This window comes from Pinus tabuliformis, chromosome Q, assembly GCF_031772625.1.
Source record: "Pinus tabuliformis cultivar Carrire ecotype Pingquan chromosome Q, CPIR1, whole genome shotgun sequence".
Taxonomy (NCBI): Eukaryota; Viridiplantae; Streptophyta; class Pinopsida; order Pinales; family Pinaceae; genus Pinus; species Pinus tabuliformis.
The window spans coordinates 1,362,565,776-1,362,591,462 of record NC_142296.1 but is presented as its reverse complement, the minus strand read 5'-3'; the positions used below and the strand labels follow the sequence as shown (position 1 = coordinate 1,362,591,462).

The 25,687-nt window shown below is 41.2% G+C and overlaps 1 protein-coding gene across 1 annotated transcript in view; it reads left to right on the top strand.

Moving 5' to 3' along the window:
- LOC149224985 (uncharacterized) overlaps positions 1-25,687 on the top strand; it is a 113,693-nt gene that overhangs the window by 42,615 nt on the left and 45,391 nt on the right. The gene's annotated exons all lie outside the window — the stretch shown is intronic.

Sequence of the window (25,687 nt, the reverse complement as noted above, 5' to 3'; positions counted from 1 at the left end):
TCTTGGCTCGCTGCATTTGTTTTTATGTTCTATCTGCATTTACTGTCAATATGATTAATGGTTGATGTGATTTCTACTACTAAAGCAACATTGAAGTAAATTGTGCTAAGAATAGAACATACCATTGTTATCTAAAATTAACATGGTATTAGAGCTCAGGTGAAGACAAATCCCAAGCAAGAGTGAGAAAAGCAATCACTAAGGGAAGCTATTGGACAAGAATTTAGAGCTAGCCTCAATGACGACTACATCTTACTTCAATGACGACTACATCTTACTTCAAATCCGAGGGCAAGCTTAAGGACAAATCCAACTATGATGCATGGAAGATGTTTTTGGATTTGACTTTGGAAGAAAATGATGTTATGGACTATGTCAAAGGAAGAGTGGTGGAGCCTCCTTCAAATGCACCCGCTGCTGCAAAAACAAAGTACAAGAAAGGTGAGGTCAAAGCTAAGAAAATTATTGTTGATTCTATTCACAAGCCTTTGGTTGCCTATATTTCTGATTTGGAAACATCTAAGGAGATGTATGACAAACTGGTTGGGATGTTCAAAGTAAATAATGCAAATCAAGTTTTCTTTCTCAAGAACAAGTTGAAAGACATCAAGATGGATAGAGGAGAGTCCATTCAATCCTACTTCATGAGGATTACCGAAATCAAGAATGATCTCCTATCTATTGGAGAAGTTGTTGGTGACAGGGAGCTCACTCTTATTGCATTTGGAGGCCTTACAAGAGAATGGGATGTGTTTAACACCACCATCCTCAATAATGACAGGATTCCGGGATTTGATGAATTATTGGCTAGATGCACTCAAGAAGAAATAAGGATGATGGAAAGAGATAAACCCTCAAATGGAAATAATCCTACCGCTTTCTCCGCTCATGCTAAAAGAAAGAACAATGTTGGTCCAAGAAGACAAGGTCAAGGGTTTAAGCCGGGATTCAAAGAAGGAAGATAGTTCAATTGCAACAGGTTTGGCCACTTTGCTAGAGAGTGTCCTCACAAGAAGGATACTCCAAGGGATGATGACAACAACAACCACAACAACTACAAAGGCAATGGCAATCAAAGGAACAATAGGTTCAACAACAAAGGAAAGAGGAATGCTCCCACTGCTCGATATGGAAATGGTTGTCCTCCCAAGAAGTCGAGAAACTCTAGGTATGAAGAAACTAATGTTGTAGATAAGCAAAAAGAATTTTATCTTATTTCTTCCCTCACCACCGCCTCTCCTCTGGATACATTGGATCATTGGTTGATTGATAGTGGTGCCTCAAGGCACTTCACTGGGTACACGGAGGCCCTCTCAAACTTGGTTGAAAAGAGGACAAATTTGGAGATTATAGTTGGGGACAGTGCCACCTATCCTGTGAAAAAGATTGGGACTGTCACTCTTCTCTTAAATCAAGGTCAAACCCTTCATTGACAAGAAGTGTTGTATGTACCTGATCTAAAAAAGAACCTGGTCTCCATTTCTGCGATGGAAGATAAAGGTTTCAAGGTGGCATTCGTTGATGGGAAGGTACATGTTTGGAAAAGGAACCCAAAAGATGCATTTACACTTGAATTTAGGGTTGAAGGTCTCAATTAGGTTGGAGGAAGTCTTTTGGGAGCAATGACTTGCGATACTTCGTCAATTCAAATTATGTCACCGAAGATTTGCTCACCTTCATTACAAAGACTTACTTGATGTAAGGAAGATGGTCATAGGTATGCCCAAATTCAACATAGATCATGAAGGAGTTTGTCAGGGTTGTGCAGCTGGAAAACATACAAGGGGACCATTCCCCTCAAGTGAAAGTCAAACTACCGATATTCTTCAATTGATCCATCCGATCTATCAGGTATGTTGCTTGTAACATCTTTAGGAGGATACTTGTACTATGCAATTTTTGTGGATGACTTCTCTCACAAAACATGGATCTATTTCTTGAAGAAAAAGGATGGAGTGATCAAATGGTTCTGCTCTTTCAAAGCCTTGGTCGAAAATCAAACAGGGAAGAAGATCAAAATATTGAGGACTAATAATGGAACCGAATATGAGTCAAATGAATTCAATGACTATTGTAGAGAAGTTGGCTTTAAGAGGGAAACCACCACTGTATATACTCTTGAGGAAAATGGTGTTGCCGAAAGGAAGCATCGAACTATCATAGAAGCCATCCGTGCCATGCTTCATTACCAAGGCCTACTGAAGTTCTTATGGGGAGAAGCTACCAACACCGCTGTGTATGTTCAAAATAGATGCCCGCATCAAGCATTGGACTTCAAGACACCTGAAGAAGTTTTCACCGGTAAGAAACATGATATTTCTCATTTTAGAACTTTTGGTTGGCCCGTATATTTTCATGTGCCGAAAGAGAAAAGAAACAAGCTAGATGCATTTGGGAAGAAGAGAACATTTGTGGGCTACAGTGAAACTTCAAAGGCATATAGAATCTATGTGCTTGGTCAAAGAGGAGGAAATAAGTCAGGATGTCACTTTCGATGAAGATTCTGCCCTTGGGAAAGTCTGAGATCTTCTTATCCCTAGGAAGGACAATGATGATGATGTAGGAAAGCAGGATGAATCTTCGACAGATGATCCGATGCCCGATGTTGAAGGTCCGATGGATCCCATTGATCCACCTCCTAGTGAGCCCTCTACTTCAAAAAAAAAACCTTTGTGGCTCAAAGATACTCTTGAAGATGCCGAGAGACATGTTGCACCAAGGGGGACATTTCGTGAAAGCAAGAAGCCGAACCGGTACCAAGGGTACTTAACTGCTATGAGTACCATAGTTCAATGTGAACCATGTACATTCGAAGAAGCCGTGAAGCACAAGTTTGGAAGGACGAATGAGGAATATGAGTCGATCATGAAGAATGATGTCTGGGATGTGGTTCCTAGACCTAAGGACAAGTCAATGGTCTCTTCAAAATGGCTCTACAAAATCAAACACGAAGCTGATGGGAGTGCTGAAAATTTCAAGGCCAGGTTCGTTGCTTGAGGCTTCTCTCAAAAGGAAGGAGTGGACTATGATGAGATATTTGCACCAGTTTCCCGATATACCACTATTCGTTCGATTATAGCTCTTGCTGCCTCTCAAGGATGGAGCCTACACCAAATGGATGTCAAAACTGCTTTCTTGCATGACTTGCTTAAGGAGGAAGTCTATGTAGAACAACCCAAGGGGTTCGAAGTTCAAGATCGTAAGACACATGTATGTAGGTTGAAGAAAGGCCTGTATGGGTTGAAGCAAGCCCTCAGGGCTTGTTATGAGAGGATAGATAGCTATTTTGTGAAGTTGGGTTTTATAAGGAGTGAAGCTGACCCGAACCTATACTTCAAGGTTGAAAAGGACAGGCCTCTCATTTTGGTCCTTTATGTGGATGATCTCTTTCTGACAGGTGATGACCCTCTCATTTACCAATGCAAGAGGGAGTTGGCTTCCAAATTCGAGATGAAGGACCTAGGACTGATGCACTATTTCCTAGGGCTGGAGGTCTAGCAAAATCCAGGTGAGATTTTCCTTTCTCAAGGAAAATACATTGTGAAGCTACTTGAGAGATGTGGGATGGTGGATTGCAAGTCCATGTCTACTTTGATGGAGCTCAACTTCAAGAAGCTATGTGGAAGTGCTGCTGGGCCCGGATTAGCGAACTCTTTCGAGTATCGACAACTTGGTGGGGCCTTGATGTTCTTGGTAAATTCTCGTCTTGACATATGCTTCACTGTGAACACGTTGAGTCAATTTATGGTTGAGCCTCATCACATTCATTGGATTGTTGCTAAGAATATCTTGAGATATCTCTGGGGCACAATCCATTTAGGACTGAGATACACTGTCGGGAATTTGAGGCTACATGGATATACTAATGCTGACTGGGCTGTCAGTGTGGTGGATCGTAAGAGCACGTCTGGGTGTTGCTTCTCTTTGGGGTTTGCTTCAATATCTTGGATGAGCAGGAAGCAGAAATCGGTTGCTTTAAGCATTGTTGAGGTCGAATACATTGTTGTGAGTATGGCCTGTTGTGAAGTTGTTTGGTTGAGGAAGCTCTTCAGTGAGCTATTTGAGCACGTGCTAGATACCATCGTGATCTTTTGCGACAACCAGAGTGAGATACGCCTTTTAGAGAATCCCGTGTTCCATAATCGCTCCAAGCACATTGATATCAGGTGCCACTTTCTTCGAGATATGGCACAACAGGGAGCAATAAGGCTCCAACACATCTGGACAGATGAGCAGATCGCAAATATCCTCATGAAGCCCTTAGGGAAGGTCAAATTCTTAACCTTCCGAAAGAGACTTGGAGTCGTGGAAAGACCCTCCTATGAGGGTCCCCCATGATTTGGACACTAAGCTCTGGGAGCTCTTGGGGGCTTGGGATACTTCTTAGAGCTATGAGCAACCATAGGTTGAGAGGTTCACCTTCTCCTGTGACACCCCATGATGGTTGACATGTGTGTAGGGTGACTGGTTGACCTTCCCCTACGATTGCAAACACATGTATGTAGGGTGAGTGGTTCACCTTCCCTACGATTAACATATGCATAGGATGAGTGGTTCGCCTTCCTCTATGGCATATGAGCAGGATGAGTGGTTCACCTTCTCCTGCTGATGCCCTAGCATACATCCTACCCATGGAGTCTGAGACTCATGGGAAGTACCTCTCATCTGGCCAATGAGTTGGGAAAAGTGGTTAGAGACCATACCACTACCGATGGACGCATCGTGTACTGCCATACTCCCTATGAATAGGATGCATGGTGTTCAACAACTTGATCTGGGATCATGGACTGACTTTTGTCAGTGGGGAGTGGTAAGGGCTTGCGACTCAAAGAGCAGTGATTATAGAGATGGTACAAGACAATAGGTGGCATGATGATGACAGATGGATTGACAGGTGGAATTCTCCCTAGTTGAGAGGGAGTGTTAAAATTGGCAACTAGGGCCAAATTCCACCTTAAGACAATTCATATGATGGAGATGATTATTGCATTGTATTCCTCTTTTCGAGAGTTCCAAGATTGATATAAAGAACATCTCATTCAGACAAGTAGAAGTGTGATTTTGAATTTATTCTCTCACATGCACAAATTGTTCAGGTTGGACTCAGCTTAATGTAGGCTCAAGAAGCCCAATAAGATGTGTCTCTTCACCCACAATAAAGTGTATAAATAGAAAAGACCTCTCTCCTCATTTGGACATCAATCACTCACTCACTCTTCTCTCTCTTCAACAGATTGGTTCGTACAACTTGGGCATCTTCTCTCTCTCTCTCTCTCACGTGCAGCTAAGAGAACTATTTTTCTGGGCTAAAACAAAACCGAAAATTTCAGACTGTTGACTAGCGTTGACCATTGTTGTTTTGACCAAATTTGATTGCATTTTTGGAGGTAGAATTTCGCTTTCTTGAGGTCGCATTGATTGGCACGAAAATCGAGAAGTTTGGGATTGTTTGACCTGCGTTGACCGTAGCACTATTTGACCACAGGGTTGACTGTTGTTTGATCGAGTTTGACCAGAGTTTGTGGGACTATTTTGAGTTGACTTTGACCTTTGCTGGAGGCTGAATTGAATTGCCTTTGACCGAGCTTCAAAGGAGGTGTTTTGCTGCTGATTTGACCAACATTGACTTTCTGGTTAGGGCTGAAGTTTGACTGCAGAATTTGACAGGGCTGATTTGACTTTGTATTGGGCTAGTCTATTTGACTTTTGTACTCTCTGTCTCTATTCAACTATTGAATAATAATAAGAAGATTTGATCAAAGGGTTTTCCCCACATTGGGGTTTGTCCCTGGCATCTGCTAAATCTGGCGTCCTCTTGTCTTGGCTTGTCTTCTGCATTTGTTTTTATGTTCTATCGACATTTATTGTCAATATGATTAATGGTTGATGTGATTGCTACTGCTAAAGGAACATTGAAGTAAATTGTGCTAAGCATAGAACATAACATTGTTATCTAAAATTAACAATCCTCCCATTACCCCTTTGGATATCTCTGACCACTCTTCTATTGAAAAGGGAATATAGGAGATGAGCGACCTTCTTGTAATAGGAGCCTTATCTATGATACCAATGATACAACTAGGCCCCTTGTTTTTCCCTACGATCCCGGCCGGGTGTCTAAGTCATCAATTGATCCTTCTCTCACTCCTTGTCACGTAACCATTGGTGATAATGATCCTTTTTCCCCTTTCGAGCTCGATCATTTGGAAAAGCACCTCGTAGACCCCGATTCTTCATGCCAGCTTCAAGAAACCATGAAACATGACACCATCAAGGAGGGTTATGATGAAGGCAACATGCCTAAGGTTGCCATTCATCGAAGATTTAAGAGCCCGATTGTTGACATATCCATCTTTTGGTTACAAGAAAGGTGCACATTACATTCTTCTCTTCCATCCTCATCTATGATCCTTAGTGCATGGTCATTTCATTCGCCCACCTCCCACCCTCATGACTCTATTTATGATTGTTCTTTTCCTTTAAATCACATGGGTGATTATAGGGGTCAATGCTTCTATAATGACTTGATAACATGTTGGTTACATTGGCTATATGATTACACTTAGCATTCTATAATGTAGCCATGCATGTTAGAATAAGATGCATTGCATGTTGATTTTTGCATTAGAACTAACATCATATTCTTTTATCATGCTAGATTAGGTGCATTTAGATTAAAAATTGCATCTAGAGTTAGATTTTATTTCTTGTTGATTTTTATGGCCTAATAAAAGCATGGACGATCATAAGACGCCACAAAAATATGCTGCCCTGTGTGCTTAGTCTTTGATGTGCAAGTAACAGATCTACAGTCCCAAGAGATTGCTGGTGTTCTCATGACCTCCTCGTTTGAGTATGTTCGTGCACTCTACTGAGTGATCATGTCCCAGTTGGTGCCAGATGTTGCTCACCACTAGTGGGTGACACCCATAGGATAAATTTTTTTCCTAGATTGTCTTCAACCAACAACCCCTTGCAGCCACTAGATAGCTTGATGTGCCACCATCTCCACCACCTGAGCTAGCGATTATGTGCCCTCACCCATCTGTTATGATTGTATGTTTGAAGGTGGGCCTTCCAAACCCAAAGGTATGGCTTTCATTATGTAGTTGGGTATTTTTGCTTACTTATCATGGATGCTTCTGGGCATGGATTAGTGGGGGCCTTCAGCGGGAGGAACGGGCTTGGTCTGTACTCTTCTCCCCTTGTCCAACTTGGTGGTTAACCTTGTATCCTAGTCCCGTGGGATTTCCTTTATTGGCTACTACCTTTAGGAGTGACACTACATGGGAAACCAGATTTTGGTTGCATTGTCCTGCTTCCCAACACCACATCACATCACTCCCCTCTTCACATATTTCCCATTCGGGTCCACATTTGTCCATTGGGTCCACAAGAAGTTAGCCTCCCCCTCCCCTTATCCACACTTTGGGTCGGGCCTAGAACAATGCCCCTCAGGTTGATGTAGCTAAAAAGAAAGTTAAAAACATAATTTGGCCACTTACAATAGGAAATGTACCATAAAATGCAAAAGATGGCCGGAACAAAACTTTAACATGTGGGCAAAAGCCAGACATGAGATCTACCCTTATCATTATGGGTAGACCTCATAATGATAGACCTCATATCACTAGAGACCCTGGCTGATCATGATGCTTCCTCCTACATCTATACACCCAAGTGTGGTCCTCCCTCATTATAGCTACCCTTGTAGCATGGCATGTGGCTTGGAACCTTCCTTTTTGCCCCACTCTATACCTGCCATCTAATGGATGTACCGTGGACCTATCACTCCCTTAGAGGTTGAAACCACCTAATAGGGTCCTTGATTAACCTCCCTTTTGAGCCTGGAGACACCTGTACATTCTAAAGCCCATTATGGAAGGGCATGCCACTATGAAGTGCCCACATGGCTCCATGACTTGTAAGCTCATTTTCTCAATTGCACTAATGAGTCGTTGTACTGGAAGGTGTGAGGAGACACATTGGATCTTATACATGATAGCAGGTTGGTCTTCATCTTGGGGTTTGGCCTCCCTATATGGGATCCAAGCCCTCTAGAGGGTCTTAATGGCACTTGTAAGGTGAGCGTTGAGAGCCATTGGCCTTCACCATAGCGGAGAGTAGATAGCCACACCATGGGATCCTTCAACCCCACCTACTGCTTGCTCGTGTCCTAATTATTTGACGATGACGATGCACTTGGGCCACAATGCCCAACAAACTACACACTTGCACCACACACTCGGTAGTTGATCCAGGGCCTAGATGAGGTTTTGTGTCACCTAGGGAGACAAGGGAGGGCTTGCTTCATCCTTCCAACCCTTACAGATGGAGCATAGGCTTGTTCGATTCAGTTGGAGACCCATGAGGACATTCTTTGTTCCCCCACAACCACTTGGGAGCACCACAGGACATTTGCTTGGATATTAAGGAGACACCCCCTTCATCGTTGTTATTGGAGCCCTCCTATTAATTATGGTACATGAGGGACTTCATTTCTATTAATTTTAGGCAACAAAGGTATGTTCTATGCTTTAGAGCAATTTTACTTAATTTTTTTTATTAGCCTAGTATCAATATTCAGATTAGCAATCGCATCAACATGATAGTAAAATGCAAATAGAACATAAACATAAACAGTAGAAGACAAGCCAAGACAAGAGGACACAAGATGTGGCACTAGCCAAGGACAAACCCCAATGTGGGGAAACCCTTGATCAATTTTTCTTTTAGTCTTCAATAGTTCAACAGAGAGAGATAGTACAATTTGCAAATCTGATAATTTATAACAACAACAAAAGAGCCCTAACCAGAAAAGTCAATGCTGGTCAACACGACAGATTTGACCCTCAGCAAATTGGTCAACTTTAGCCTCCAAACAAGAAGATAACACAACCCTCAAAACAGTCAAATTCAGCCCAGTCAAAGTCTGGTCAAACAACCCACCTGTGGTCAGCCCTAGCTACAATCAACGTTGGTCAATAGTCAACGTTTAGCTTTGATTTCTGTGCCCAAAAATGCGGCTTGCCCAAACAGAGATAGCCCTCAAAACAATGAAATTCAGACCAGTCAAAGTCTGGTCAAACAACCCTAAAATTCGGTCTCCTGAAATTTCGGCACCCTGAAATTTCGGCATTCTGAAATTTCAGCCCTGAAATTTCGGATGCGTGGAGAGAGAGACGCCCAGAAATCTGTACCCAATCAATGAGGGGAGAGACAAGTGTGAAGATGAGTGTGTCCAAATGAGGCTAAGTTACCTTTTATTTATATGCAACGTTGAGAATGAATAGATGTGACTGTTGGGCTTCTGAGCCTACATAAGTTTGCTGGCCGACCTTGACAATTTGACCATAATCAAAATAAATTCATGACTTCATTTGTACATGTTAGAATCGGATGATCTTTAGATCAATCCTACACCTCTCGAAGAGAGGAATCCAAGAAAAATATCAGCTGTCGTAGATAAGATGACCCATGTGGAGTTTGGCCCTAGTTGCCAATTTTAACAATTTCGCCTTCCAACGACCCTACTAGCTACTATTCTATCATTTCGGCCCTCTTGAGAGGCTAATTATTCATATTATGGAACTATTTGGTGTGCTTGTCACTAAAGTAATGTTATTTTGCACATTATTGTATTTTAGGGGCCTTATTAGGCTAAATTAGGCCATTTGAATTCCTTAAAGGCTCATAGAAATGCACGAGAGCCTTGTTGTAACAAGGATCATCGCTTGGATTTATATCTCTCGTGAGAAAAGATTTTGGACCTGCAATTGATGGACGAATTGGAGTTTTATTGATGCAGTTTGATATTTGGATAATTGCTATTTTATCTTGGAGCTTCATTGTTGCAAATGTGATGGATGGACATGCTCTTTTTTCATGAAAGTGCTCTTTTTGTGCAAATTTCTTAATGATTTATGTCTAATATATGAAATGCTATGTCTTGATTTTACTTGTGCCCTAATAATTAATGCAAATTCATGAAACACTTGTAATCTTGGCTTGTTGCATATGTTATTCATCTTGGAAAGAAGAACGAATGTTCCTAGGGGTGGGCTGTGCACTTTTCACCTTGAAGCTCCATCAAAATTTGTAATCAAAGTATAAATTTCTTTTTGTGACCTAACTTGGGTCACTCTAGCCTAGCAAAGTTGCAAAAGGACTCCTTGGTAGAGCGAAAATTCCAAAAATCAAATTCACTTTGGCTCTATTCACCGCAATTGGCTAGGCATTGGTCTCAATCCTTGGTGATCACCCTAAAACTTCATTTTTCTCCTTTCCACAAATTTCTACCCTGACCCTGGACGACTTAGCTAGGGCATCAAGCGAATTCCATTTGAGCCATCATCTTGCAGAGCGAGTTGGTGAGGAACTGTGCTGGGGTGTCTTCTACAAGCCCTCCAAATTTGAGGTCTATCCCAAGGTTGGTTTGTGAGAAACATCAGGCCCTAGCTCTGAAATTGTTTTGGTCTAGGTCTTCTTTGGCTAGTGGCAATTTTGATGGTCTCTTCACTCAAAAACTCAAAGTTAACTATTCTTGTGGCCTTCTTCTATCCTCGCTTGACCTAGACACTCCTTTAAGGATTTCTTAAACCCTAGGTCAAGTTTGGATCTTCCCAAGGCCCTTTAGTGGTCCCATATCTTCATTATTCCTTATCTTACAAGGCCACTTGAGGAACCTTGTTCCTTAGAGAGTCTTAGGTCTAGGATATCCTTCACAAGTGAATATCCTCTAGGTCTAGGACTCCCATTTAGCCTTTCTTGGAGAGCCCCTTACCTTGTCCCTGAAGCAAGCAAGCTATAATTTGAGCCTCTCCACTGAATGGGCTTCAGAAGTCACTTTGTACCTCATCATTGATTTATCCATTCTAGTGATTTCCTTTATATCGGGACTCCTCCCATTGGTGAAACATTGTAAAGAGCAGGGGACATCGATTGAGGTGACAATGGGTCCTTGTCCCATTGTTGACACTTGGTCTAGTAATAGTCCCTTCAGAACCCTTCCTAGGTCCCCTGTTAGATTGTGTAGTAACACAGTTAGTACACATGAGACTGTTGACTTTTGGTAGCATCGGATGTGCTCTAAGTCTCAAAATTTGCAATTAGGCTTAGACACATGCATTCTCCAATACCCAAAAATCGTTTTGGGAAATTCCACCGGGAGACAGTGTTATTAAAATAATTAATTATTTTTAATGGGTGTCTAAGTCTAAACTTAGGAAATTAAAATAATTAAAGGGTATAAATCTAACTGTGGGTGAAACTTCTAGAAGAAGACAGAGATCGAGTCCAAATGATCTGAGCCATTGATTAGAATCTAATCTGGGCTGTTGATTCTCAACTGGAGGATTATAAGAAGGACATCGATGGGCACTTGGAGAATACATCGAGTGAAGATCAGAAGATTGAATTTCTGAAGCACAAATGTTGTTGGAAGAGGAATTCGAAGTGATCTTTTGCAGTGAGGGGCAGGGATAGTTCCGGTTGGAGATTTCTCTTGATCTGGGAATACTCAGCAGAGAAGGCAAAGAGAGATCTAGCAAATGTAGTGCAGAGCTAGTGAGGTTGACGCAAGGCCATGCAGAGGCAGTGTAGAAGCCAAGAGGGGATCCATAAATTTGCTGGAGAATCAATTTTAAGAGCCAAAAGCCTGGGTGTGAGACCGAGAGGGCAGAAGTCGAAGTCTCAGAAACAAATCGATCAGCCGGGAGGAGTGACGCAGGGCCTATGCAGTGATTGCGTAGAGACTGCGCAGAGGCAGCCAGGGGCTGGCCATTTAGTGGCTAGATCAACCAGGGTCTCTAGTGATAGTGTGACGTAATCTCACTCATCTCTCTGTCAGTAATATTCTCTGTATTGGATAGCCAACAGGGTATCCAGAGATTGTATTCAGAAAAACTACTGCATAATAATAAAACCCTCAGTTGTTGCACCGATTTTCCCGCATTGGGTTATTTCAGGGACATTTGTCCAAAAATAACTGTGTAGATGTGTTGTGTATTTCTTTCTTGTTTCCGCATTTTATTTAAATGGTGAAGTGTATTAGTTTCGATGTTTACTGTAGGAAACAATAAATAATTTGTTTAATAATTAACAGATAGAAGGAACTTAATCAGTTGCTGCAGTAGAAATTTAGGTCTTCCAAATTTTCACATGGAATCAAAGCTGTAGGTGAAACAAGAGAGTAGTGCTGGAAGAGCTCAGCGCTGAAGGAAAAAGGGAAGTCGAAGTGCTGCATAGGCAGCAAATCGAATCCCCAAAGGGTGTGTGCAATTTAGGCCAGGAGGGCAATATTTTCGTGGTAAATCTCTTTGTGAGGTAGTCGACAGAGAGGTAGGATTTCCAGATCGAGATTTGTTAGCGACAGAGGGAGCAACACAGCAAAAGCTTCAATGAAGAGGGGTTCCTAGTGTGACGTAGTTTTCTGTAGGCAGTTGCTGGGCAGAAAGACGTCAAAAGAAAGAAGAGACACTTGATGGAATTTCTTCCTCAGAGAATTCCTAGCCAGTTAATTCGAATTCTCATTTGTTGAGCAGCAGCAGGAGAGAGGAGGTCATTCGACTTTTTTGAGTGGCAAAAATGGCAGCCAGTGGGTTGAGAGATCAAGATTCGTTGGATGGTGCATTCGACTATGTGATCTGGAAGGCAATGATGCATGCCTTCTGGATGAACATTTTCTGTAGACCTACGTCAACAGTGTGGTAGCTGTGCCCGCGGATCCATATCTGCTCAAAAAGTACAAGGGAGAGATGGCAACGACAAAGAGAATGATCTTCGACAGAGTGAAGGATCATGTGGTCTGTCACATCGCTGGCAGAGGGACTACCAAGGAGATGTGGGATGCATTGTCGACGCTGTATCAAGGATCTTCAGAGCAGAAGATGAGGTCGATGCAGATGCAGAAGGGGGAACACATTGATCTGTTCCTTGTAAAGCTTCCGGAGACCTGAGATGAGCTAGCAGTTGTGGGGTCTACACAGTCTTTTGAGATGGTAAGAGGTGGCCCTCAACTCAGTTTCAGAGGAGTGGCAAGTATTTGTCTAGAGCATCCTGCGTAGGGAGAACTTGCCAGACTGGGAAGGAATGTGGGCAACTCTTAAGCAAGAGGAGCTGAGGTGAGACTTGGTTAAGTGTAAACTTGACGGAAGCAGTAGCAATGGGTCAAAGCCTAAGGAGGAAAAAGAGAATGCAACCCTCACATCCAAGGGGCAGCAAGAGCAGTGGAGGCAGAAGAAAGACATCTCGAAGATTAAATTCTTCAGGTGTGGTGAATTCGGTCACTATGCAACACAATGTCCTCTCAGAAAGAAGGACAAAGATGAGAAGCATGATCTGGAGGCTGCACCTGCGAAGATCGAGGAGTAGTTTTCCATGATAACCCAAATACCTCCAGGAGGGAGGTGGGGTGATCTAGAGCTATAGTTCGAAAGGATTGCAGATGGGCAGGATCCTTGAGAAGCCCACCTCTCGAATCAATTCCTTGCTATGGGAGTCCACATCAGAAGTAGTAGGATGGACCAGTGTCAGTTGGTGCAGAGGTGTGCCGGAGTGACAATTGCAGTGGCTAGGAGCGCCAAAGACTGAGAGATGCAGAGCAGAGTTGGTAGCAGTGCAGTTGGCACTGAGCAGAGGTCAACATAAATGCAGAGGCTTCAGAGGGTCAGCCTAGAGACTAGAAACAATCAAACTCCAGCAAGGAGATGCATCATACTGAACACTTGTTCAATAATTTGGGATGCTTTTCCATTTTTGATGCAGTAGCAACAACAATTGGAGAAGGTTCCAGTGTTGGCAGTGGCAGTACCAGCAGCAACACGGATGTAGAATTTGAGAGGGAGTTGCAGTACAGAGGTAGTGTTGGCAGTGGCAGAGCCAACAATAGTACAAATGCAACATTTGCACAGTAGTTGGTGGGCAACGATGTTAGACATCAACAGTGGAAAGGGAGATGTTTCAGAGTCAGAGTGATGATTCAACAGGTTGCATTACTAGAGCACATTCCTCGCTGAGAGGGAGTGTTGATTTCTGGTAGCATCAAATGTGCTCTAAGTCTCAAAATTTGCAGGGTGGCTTAGACACATGCATTCTCCAATACCCATAAATCGTTTTGGGAAATTCCACTTGGAGACAGTTTTATTAAAATAATTAATTATTTTTAATGGGTGCCTAAGTCTAAACTTAGGAAATTAAAATAATTAAAGGGTATTAATCTAATTGTGGGTGAAACTTCTAGAAGAAGACGGAGATCGAGTCCAAATGATCTGAGCCATTGATTAGAATCTAATTTGGGCCGTTGGTTCTCAACTGGAGGATTATAAGAAGGACATCGATGGACACTTGGAGAATACATCGAGTGAAGATCAAAAGATTGAATTCCTGAAGCACAATAGTTGTTGGAAGAGGAATTCGAAGTGATCTATTGCAGTGAGGGGCAGGGATAGTTCTAGTTGGAGATTTCTCCTGATTCGGAATACTCAGTAGAGAAGGCAGAGAGAGATCTAGTAGAGGCAACGCAGAGCCATAGAGGCTAATGCAGGGCCATGCAGAGGTAGCGCAGAAGCCCAAAGGGAATCCGTAAATTTGCTGGAGAATCGATTTTCAGAGCCAGAAGTCAGGGTGTGAGACTGGGAGGGCAGAAGTTGAAGTCTCAGAAGCAAATCAATCAGCCGGGAGGAGTGACACAGACCCAAGTAGATGTGACGCAAGGCCTATGCAGTGATTGTGTAGAGACTGCGCAGAGGCAGCTAGGGGCTGGCCATTTAGTGGCTAGATCAGCCAGAGTCTCCAGTGATAGTGTGAAGTAATCTCACTCATCTCTCTGTAAGTAATATTCTCTGTTCTGGATAGCCAGAAGGGCATCTAGAGATTGTATTCATAAAAACTACTACATAATAATAAAACCCTCAGCTGTTGCACCGACTTTCCCGCATTGGGTTTTTTTTGGGGACATTTGTCCAAACATAACTGTGTAGATGTGTTGTGTATTTCTTTCTTGTTCAGTTTGTTGTTTCCACATTTTATTTAAATGGTGAAGGTTGCAGTGTATTAGTTTCGATGTTTACTGTAGGAAACAGTAAATAATTTGTTCAGTAATTGCTGCAGTAGGAATTTAGGTCTTCCAAATTTTCACAGAGACAGTTGTAGTGACGCAGGCAGTGCAAATTGCCCAGTTGCAGGTAGTAGGAGCAGTTCCTTCCAGAGAGGTTTCTAGTTTTTTCGGAGGAAAAAAGGAGGCTGGGTTACTTCCAAGAGGTGAAGCCTAAGGAGGTAGTGCGAATTAACCAGTTGCAGAGAGCAAGGCACAATTCTAGCCAAAGACAATCAACCAATCCATACTGCAGAGGCTACAGATTGTATACCAATACTGGGAGGAGATCCAGAGGTAGAACGAGTAGTTTCAATATGTAACAGGAGGGAGAGTGTCTATCGGAAAGGGGTTCTCGAGACAAGATTGGTGTTCCGGCAACAAAAGTATGCAGTCCAATCGACATGTAGGTAGGATTGCGAGTTGTAGTAGAGAAGCTTTTGCTGAAAGAAAAGAGAGATTTCCCAATAGGAGATCGAGACTCAGAGGAAGTCTTGCTTCAGAGGGAGCGACCCTATGGAAGCCCAGTACCTCAAACTCTGAGTGGCCAGTACATTAGAACACACAATTGCAACATCAACAATGTGAGATGAGGATAGTAGATCAATTCTAAGTTGCAGCAACATGAATCCGATGCAGCGCAGACAGAGTTGGTAGCAGTGCAGGAGGCACAGAGTAATGTAAGCAGTAGCGCAGATGCAGGATGGCTCAGCTACAGGGTTAGCAGAGGAATCAGAGTATGCGCAATAGCTTGATGGACCGTGATAGGTTGTTACAGATGTCAAACATCAACAACGTGAGGGAAGATGTTATGGGAGAGAACGCCTTCATCGCTAAGAGGGAGTGTTATTTTTTGTAGAATCGGACAAGTGTTCTAGTCCTGATCTGTGTCATAGAGGCTAATAACACGATATCTTCAAAACCTAGAAAAGGTTTCGTGAGATAAGCTTGCAAAAGGCCTTAATTAAATTAATTAACCATCATTTAAAATATTCCTAAGTCTAACTTAGGAAAACTAGTTAATTAATAGGAATTAAATAAGGAAAGTTGAGAAAGCTCTAGAAACTCACATGGATCAAGTTTGAGATGATCTTAGCTGCTGATAACAATTTAATCATGGTCGTTGGTGATCCAATGAGAGATTATAAGAGTAGGTCGATGGAGTTGGAGATGATACAATTGTGAGACACAGGGAGAGCGAGTTCCTTGGCAGATTGAGTTATCTAGTTGCAAAGATCGAGCAGGGAAGAAGAGTTCGAGTTAGAAGGACAGTAAAAGCAAGAGGGAGCAGCAACAGAGAAATTCTGGAGGAATTTCCTAGTGATTTCCAGTTCCAGAGAGCCAGTAGAGAGGAGGCCTTGCAGGGAAGTTGTCCAGGAGATGTGATTTAGCTAGATTAGTAGAGCGAGTTGCCCGGGAAGTGGTTGGATAAACTCTCAGAGGTCAGAAAGTCATTCTGGAAGGTAGAGCAAAATTTTCCAATGCCAGGAGAAGGCTAGACGACTAGTTTGGAGCAGTTCTAGGATGCTGTATGAACTGCGCAGGCCAAGAGTGCGAGTAACCAGTTAGACAGTGTGAGTAGGCCAAAAGGGAGCAAAGTTGTTTGGTAGAGGGTGAAGTTTTCTCCTAATTATTTTGGCGAGATTATTGTTAAAGGATTGCTAGTCAGACATCCAGTTTATTGTACTTAGATTTTGCTGTTGCATAATAATAAAATAAATCCTCATTTGTTGCACCAGTTTTCCCTTCTGGGTTTTTCCGGGGACTATTGTCAAAAAATTACTGAGTCAATTTTATTATCTGTGTGGATCTATTTTCTCAGTTCCAATTTATTCTCTGCAGTGTAATTTTATTGTGAAGAATTGCAGTGTGATTTATTGGTTATTTGCTGTAACAAATGAACTGCATAATTAATCAGTTAGAAGAATAAATTTATAGTTGTTGCAATTTAAGGAAATGTCACATTACCTTGTACCACAACAATTTACCCAACGTGCGGGGTTGTGAACCATAATTGCACATAGATGGATCTTGTATCTTGGATAGTGAAGTGGGAAGTAGAGAGTATCGCCCCCACTTATGTCTTAAAATTGCACATAGGTGGATCTTGTATCTTGGACAATGAAGTGGGATTCGTCTCGAGTAGAGAGTATCGCCCCCACTTACGTCTTAAAATTCTTCCACACCTTTGGATCCAACTAGGAGTGGCTCCTAATGTGGCATCTCCGATCTTTGGATCAATTGCCGCTGAGTACTATTTTTTCTTGGTCAAAGTTGCCTCCTAGAAGATTTGTCCAACCATCATCCAAATGACCTCCCTGTTGATATTTGTGTAGCATCAGGAGGTATTCCCGCATGCCAAGAGGCCTCTTAAGCCGGCCTAGAAGAATTATGGAAATTAAAAAAAAAATAAAAAAATGTTTTGGGCTTCATGTAGGCTCCAAAGTGTCAAGTTGGCCCCACCATGAAAGGGTGTGAACCTTGGTCAAAATTCACCCATTTGGCAAGTATAAATACGCAATGTGACATCTTCATTTGACCAATTTTGATCATGACATATTTCTCTCTTCTATTCGAGCCACACATATAAAGTCAAAGGAGAAGATTCTTGGAGGTCTGATTGAGTTAGTTCTTGACTATTTGAGCGAGTTTGACCGCAAAAGAGGATGAGTTGACCACAAGTTTGACCGTGGTTTTGACCACAAGAGTTGATTGGAGGAGTCAACCGAAGGTTTGAAGTTGATTGCAGGAGATAAGTTGACCAGGCCAAAAATTTGTCCAGATTTGAATATTTGGGTGATTTAGCTAGCGTTGATTGGTTGGAGTTTTGACCAAGTTTGACTAGTATTTGGACTTGGAATTTGGCACAAATTTCTAGACAATTTTTGTAATTGTAAACATTGTTGAAGAATAATTTTTCCTAGAAGAAGAGTTGCTAGGTTTTATCCCAAGTTTGGGTTTCCCATGGTAAATTTGTTGTCTCTATCGTGCATGGCTGTCTCTTTATGATCTTACTGTTTTCATTGCATAACTATTGAAATCTTCTATGTACAATTGCTCAATAACATCAATGGCATAAAATAAACCGTATGAAGATTATTAGGTAGTAATTATTAGATCAAAAGATTGGTTTCTACTATGCATCTTGTAGAAAATTCAACAAGGTTTCGGAGCTTGTTAAAGAGCAACCATTGAAGTTAGCCTAAGAAACTATGAGAAGTGACTTCACTTGTGTGTGAGAGACAACCCAAAGGAACCTGAGGCAACTAAGAGAAGAAAGTCAAATTAAGGAGTCTGACCATGGAAGAAGAGGTTGAGTAGGACAACAAAGCTCTCAGGGAATAAGAAATTTGTTTTAAGGGCAGGAAAGGAGCTGTTGACCCTATGATAAAATATCCTTGGATTGAAGTGAATAAGGGTTGGCCACAGAGGTTTTGTGGCAACAGACCTATAATTGAAGGCTTAAGTTATCGAGAGGAGGCCGCAAGAAGGGTCTTATACCCATGTAAGGTCATTTGAGCCAACTGAAGCAGGGCCTAGGCCTAGTTAAGGCAGACTGAGGTTGGTCTGGGCCTAAAAGGTTGCTAGCTGAGGGTATAGAAACGCCTGTTATGGCCTATCAAAGTCCAATATAAGCTACTGCAAGACTTGCAACAGTGTCGAGACCCTTAGGGTTAGGGCCAAGGCCAATCATGGACAGATTAGAGGTGGCTGTGGCTTGGACAAGGGCTTAACATAAGTCTAGCAGAGGACTAAAGGGTTGCAAGGAAGTCTATTAAGAACAGGAGGTCTAATAACTAAGTGATCAGTGGCTGTTATGATCAGGGAGATGAGGAGTTTTTTATTCGTCTTGAAGTCCTTATACTTGTTGAAAGTCTTAGGGTTTGTGGAATTAAACCTATGGAAGGACTTGGAGTGTTGATGCATGCAGAGCTTGTGTGATGCACGTTTGGTTCATCTCCTTGATATCATATGGAATGACTTAGTGTGGCTAGATAGCTCGATGAATCTGCAAGATGAAGAAACTCTAGCCCTTACAATTCATGCAAGAAAAAGGAAAGGAAAGCAACATGCATCAACAACTGATGTTGAGGACGAAGGTGAGCATGCAGTTGAGAAGACGACAAAGGAATCTAAGCCTGATAAGATTGAAGATGTACTTCATTGATTTCTGCAAGGAGGCAAGGATCAAGAGGGAGTTGACAATTCCCTACAACCCTCAATAGTTTCCTTCTAAATTAAAGGATAAGTAATTCATATCTTTCTCCCTTGATTACTATTATTATTCCTTGGTCAACCTCTTGTCTTTGTAATTTTTGCTTGGTTATGGTTATATCTTCCATGGCCTCCTGAATGAGGTTTGCAGGTACTACATCATGAATGTTGCTAAGGCAATGATTATGGTAGTAGATGGCAGCATCAGGAAGAACAAAGCAAGGCTTGTGACAATAGGGTTCACCCAATAAGAGGGAGTGGACTACAAGGATAGTTTTGCTCCAGTCACCAAATGGTCAGTTTTTTGTATGACCTAAGGGCTCGAGCACAGACTTAATAGAGTGATTGGTGTTCGAAAGGAAGAAATTGTACAAATTGTTAGGATATCTAGGATCATGCAAGATGACAATAAGAGCTTCTAGTTCTGAGGGAGCAGACCGTTAGGCAGAGTGGAAGGAGCAACTTTCCTAGAGGATGTCATGGGTTGAGATTGTCAGGATGCTCAGAGACAAAAGGTCTCTAGGAGCAATATGTCTTCCTTGAGGGGACCATATCAAATAGTAGAAGGACTTGCTTACATGACAGAGGGAGCAACAACAACAAAAGTACTTGCTTATGTGATAGAGGGAGCAATAGTGGCAAAAGGACTTGCTTACGTGATAGAGGGAGCAACAACGACAAAAGGACTTGCTTCGTGACAAAGGGAGCAACAAGGACTACCACAGGAAGACCTGCTTTAATAACAAAGGGAGTTGGCCTCATAGATTGAAATGAGAGATTTTGTCTAAATACACTATTTCTTGGGATTAGTTATTCAGGTTTGGTGGATCTCACGATGTATAGGCAATTGATTGGATCCTTGATGTGCCTGGTTAAAACTAGGCTTGATATTTGCTTTGCAGTGAACATCTTGAGCAAGTATATGGTTGAACCGACGCAAATACATTGGGTTGCAGGTTGAGGTACCTGCATACTACAATTGATATGGTTTAACATATGTCTTAGGGGTGAAGTGAAGTGGCAAGGATATACAGATTTAGATTGGGTCAAGAGTGCAAAGGATAGAAAGAGCACATCAAGGTGCTGCTTTAGCTTGGGATTAGCTATGATATCTTGGTTTAGCAGGAAGCAAACTAATGTTGCACTTGATACAACAAGATCAGAGTATATCACAACCTATGTCGCAAGTTGTGAAGCAGTGTGACTTGAAAAGCTTCTTGCAATACCCCTTGATCAAGTCACTTCATCCGAGACATGGTGCAGGGAGCAGTGGAGCTCCACTACATATACACAGATGAGCAGATTGTAGACATTCTCACCAAGCCTCTATCTAGAGTGAAGTTTGTATACTTTAGAGACAAGCTTGACGTGATGCAAAATGTCTCCCTCATTAAGAGGGAGGGTTGATGTCATTGCAAGATTAGGACATACCATCTCCTGAAGCCATAAAGGACTTTGACTGTGTGAGGTTCCCTAATTTATTCATACATGAATGTAATGCTGTAATTTATTCAACAAGAATGTAAGGTTTTGATTTACTCATACATTTTCCTTTAACAAAATATGGAAACTATTTTGTGAACTTAAACATAATTCATAACATCAAGATTTCATTGATTCATTGTTGAGTACTTACCTAGCTTACTGTGGTTGAAGATGCCTTAGAATTTGCTCCTGCTTCTGTTCCCGCTCCCGTTACCAAAAGACCAAAACCACCCAGCCAAACTGGGTACAACCTAGGTACTCAGTCCCAAAGTGCGACTCAATTGACGCAATCTGGTCCCCCGTGCCCAAAAACTTAAGAACAATTGAACTCTTCCTCTCAGTAAGTAAGATTCTCAGAAATTTCCCTTTCTCAGCCTCCTCCCTTCCTCAAGATTTTCTTCCTCCTTTTATTTCTCTGCCCACCGCCTTCTTCCCATCTCCGTGTCATTATTTTTGTTACATGTAACTTTTTATAAAAATCAAATCTCATTTGATTTTATGGATTTTATTTTGAATACGTAGGATTTGATTTAATTAAAGTTTATTATTATTTTAATAAATTAATTTGATTTATTTAGTTTATAATTTTAATTAATTTATATTATTATTTTATTAATTTTAATTTTAAATATAATTTGTAAATTAAAATTAACATTTTCTTTTAGTTTAAGGATATATATATATATATATATATATATATATATAAGGTGGTATAATTATTACCTACCTAATTTGATATATATGATATTCTGGTGAGGTATTGATTCATTACCTTAATTTACATCTCTTCTTGTAGTAACCAGCGTATATATAGTGCAATACATGTGGGTCCATGCATACGTAGCTATCGTATGGAGGTCTCATATGTATGCTAGTATTCGTATTTTATTTATAATTGTAGGTGGGTCATTACAGACTGGGTCATAAAGGATTTTGACCAAAGGTGAATGGCCCAAGGAAATTATAGGATTGGAAAAATCTTCTCCTAAGAAGCCAGAAGGACTTGGCTGTGTTATAAAGGACTTTGTCTAGAGGAGATAGTTGTAATTCACCTGAGAAGCCATAAAGGATTTTGGCTGAGGGTGAATGGTCCAAGCACAGATTCTCTCTTGAGAAGCTAGAAGGACTTGGCTGGGTCATAAAGGACTTTGACCAAAGGAGATTGATATATTTACCTAAGGAGCCATAAAGGACTTTGGCCAGAGGTAAAATGTTTTGAATACTCACATTGCCTACACTAGGATGGAGTGATCTGTAGACGTGCATGTGAGGAATTACATTGTCCACTCCAGCATAAAGTTATCTATAGACACGCATCAACATGACAAGCTCATGGACTTTTCTTATGAAGGAGAAATTTCAGCTAAGGGGAAATATGTTGCAGCCAAGGAGAATACCTCCCTTGCTAAGAGGGAGTGTTGAATTTTGTGTAGCAGCGGGAGGTATTTCTGCGTGCCGCCTTCTAAGTTGGCCTAAAAGAATTATGGAAATTAAAATAAAAAAATTATTTTTGGGCTTCATGTAGGCTCCAAATTGTCAAGTCAACCCCACCATGAAAGGGTGTGACCCTTGGTCAAAATTCACCCATTTGACAAGTATAAATACATAATGTCACATCTTCATTTGACCAATTCAGATCATCACATATTTCTCTCTTTTATTCCAGCCACCCATGTAGAGTCAAAGGAGAAGATTCTTGAAGGTCTGACTGGGCTAGTTCTTGAATATTTGATCGAGTTTGACCAAGATTTCTAGCTGAGTTTGATTGCAAAAAAGGATGAGTTGACCACAAGTTTGACCACAGGGGTTGATCGCAGGTGAGAGTTGACAACATGAGTCAACTACAGGTCCGAAGTTCACTGCAGGAGATAAGTTGACCAGGTTGAAAATTTGACCAGATTTGAATATTTGGGTGATTTGACCAACATTTATTGGCTGGAATTTTGATCAGGTTTGACTGGTATTTGGACTTGGATTTTGGCACAGATTTCTAGACAATTTTGTAGTTGTAAACCTTGCTGAAGAATAATTTCACTTGGAAGAAAAGTTGTTGGGTTTTCTCCCAAGTTTGGGTTTCCCAGAGTAAATTTGTTGTCTTTATCGTGCATGTGTCTTTATCATCTTACTTTTTTCATTGCATTATTGTTGAAATCTTCTGTGTATAATTGCTTTTAATATCAATGGCATAAAATAAACTGTATGAAGATTATTAGGTAGTAATTATTAAATCAAAAGATTGGTTTCTACTATGCATCTTTTAGAAAATTCAAAACCTGCAACAAACGAGATGGTGTAGACTAGTGCTTAGTCCACCCTTTCCATGTGGCTATCTAGCCTCTCAATGAATTGTTCCTCCAAATGTTATGTAATCTTATTTAGTGTGAAACTTTTTTATGTTAAACCCCGGTTACAACAATGATTAAGAAAATGCAAAATAGGAAAAGCCAACACACACAATGTTTGTACAATGAGTTCTTTTCTATGGCATATAATGATCTTGCAAATCAACAACAACAATAATCTATAGGGCAGGCTGTCCTACTATAAATTTTTTCTAACGGCTAGATAATGACTAATTGACTCCTCCTCTAGGAATATATTTTTACCTGTCATCCACATGTTGGAGACTAAATAAATTTTATAAAATATTGCATTTACATCCATAATTTTCCTAACGAGGGTTGACTTGACTCATAATGACTTTGGAAGCTCAACGTTCCCTTTGCACTCGGTTCAAAAGTTGAAAAGAAAATGAATAGTGGTCCAATATTCCCCAATGCCTTCCTTGGATGCTCAACGAGCCTCTAAAACGACTACTTAGTGTCTCGACTTCTTCTACTTTTGCTGGGTTCTCCTACACCTTGAGGAATTTGACACTTTTGCCACTTGTGTTTGCTGAGATTTGCATTGATTTCATCTGGATCTAGCTTCATTTGTCTACACATTGCCGTGCATTGCCACATAATCACACCCATATAATGGATCTCTAACGCCCTTGGGAATTTGGAGAAATTGAGACATGGGTTGTGTTCCTCTTCTTTCGTAGACCAATTTTGATGTAATGTATGCGAAAGTTGTCCAATGTTTGAAAAAAATTCAATGTGGCATGGTATCTTCTCATCAAGCTGAGCATTTTGGGACCACTTGCATTGGGAAATGTGAAATGTTGATTTTGTGACACTGCCATGTTGAGAATGGTTGAGCAATACTGCACCAAGGCCAAGGCCATATATAGCCTCAGTGACTCCTAACCATGTTGTAAGACGTAGGTGCCCCTTGATGCGGGTTGGACTAGTTCATACACTGGTGACCACCCTGACATAACCAAGGCTCCTCTAAACCATGAGTCCCCCCAAGATCCATCTAGAAGCTCCTGACCGCATATAGGACAAATCCTATGTAACCACTTTATTAATTAAGACAACTTAATTTGACATGTCACTTTATTAAACTAAAGTACAACTTAACTTTATTAAACTTCTAGGTCCATATTAATATGTGACCATCATAAGCTAACTCTAACATCTCTCTTAGGGTTGATCCATTATGAAGACCAAACATGTATGGCTCTTTTTTTGAGAGATGACCCAGAGGACAAGCCTCCTCCACCAAATATTGCACACAAATATAGTGACGGACTCATGATATCCACCTTTTTTTCAGTGGCAAACCCTGCTCAAAAACATCCACATGATGTTGATATTTAGCACCAGTGGACTCTACAATACACTGATTTGTTGATCTAGGTGGATATTGGTGGCCACCCGCCTATTCCTCCTAGACTTCCAGTCAGTTTCGCCTATTTCCTTAATTATAGCAGCGTTTACTATTTTTAGCAGTTTTTCAGGTCCTGAACTTATGAAGCTGTTTTGATCGCCTAAACGACGTTTTTTGAGGTCCGCAGAAGACCCGTGCCTGCTGGCTTGTGCCCACAGGCACGACCCTGCGTTCGGCAAATCCTGTAGTACTCGGAGAGATCTTTCCAACGAGGTATCGTACGCACCAAACGAAGATCATATGACCAAGTTACGACCCTGGGAAGTTGGCTGCCCAACTAACTCCAACGGGGCCCACAAACTCTTGGCGTTTCATCACCTAGGGTTAGGGTTTTGGTTGTTTAGGGTTTTCCCTTGTTTAATAATAAAAATGGCCCTTGCGCCTCATTGTAACATAGTTCAGAGGCATGTGTCTGCCACATCTCTTCTCAGAGATAAGCTACCATCGCGCGAGCTAGTTTATTTCCATCCTGTATGTAAGCATATTTCAGTTCTTTGATATTAATGAAATGAAGTTTTATTTCTGCTGCATCTCGGTGTTTATGTGTATCTCTGTATTTTGTTGCGTTCTTGCATAAGTCTAGATCATTTGCGTTATTAACATATCACCGATATTTTTCCTTTTTTTGTCCTTAAACATTAGGAGTTGTTGCTGAGTGTTCTCAACCGCTCTTCCTTGAATTTTCATTCTACTTTTTAGCCCTTAGAGGGGGCTTCATGCACCACCCTCCTACTTGGCTATTGTAACTAGCTGTTAGTCCCTTTGACCTATTTTGGTTTTTAGCGAACATCAATTTCATTTTCACTTTCTCCTTCTCAGTTACTTCATATACGAGATGCTTGGAAGTCTCCCATGTACTTGGTGTTATTTCTATTTCACTACAGTTCCTTCAATAATCATTGGACATTAGTAAAAATTTCATCTCATCCAATTTGTGATAAAAATCAATCATTTATGAGCTTATGCAAGAAAATATGAGACTTTTAAAATCTTTCAAAATGTGTGACATTTTGTTAGATGATGTTTTGAGAAAGCATACAGCCAAATGGAATCATCAAGAGCTGCATAACGAATGTCAGGCATTTTTCTGAAAATTTGATAGTGATGATAATGACAATG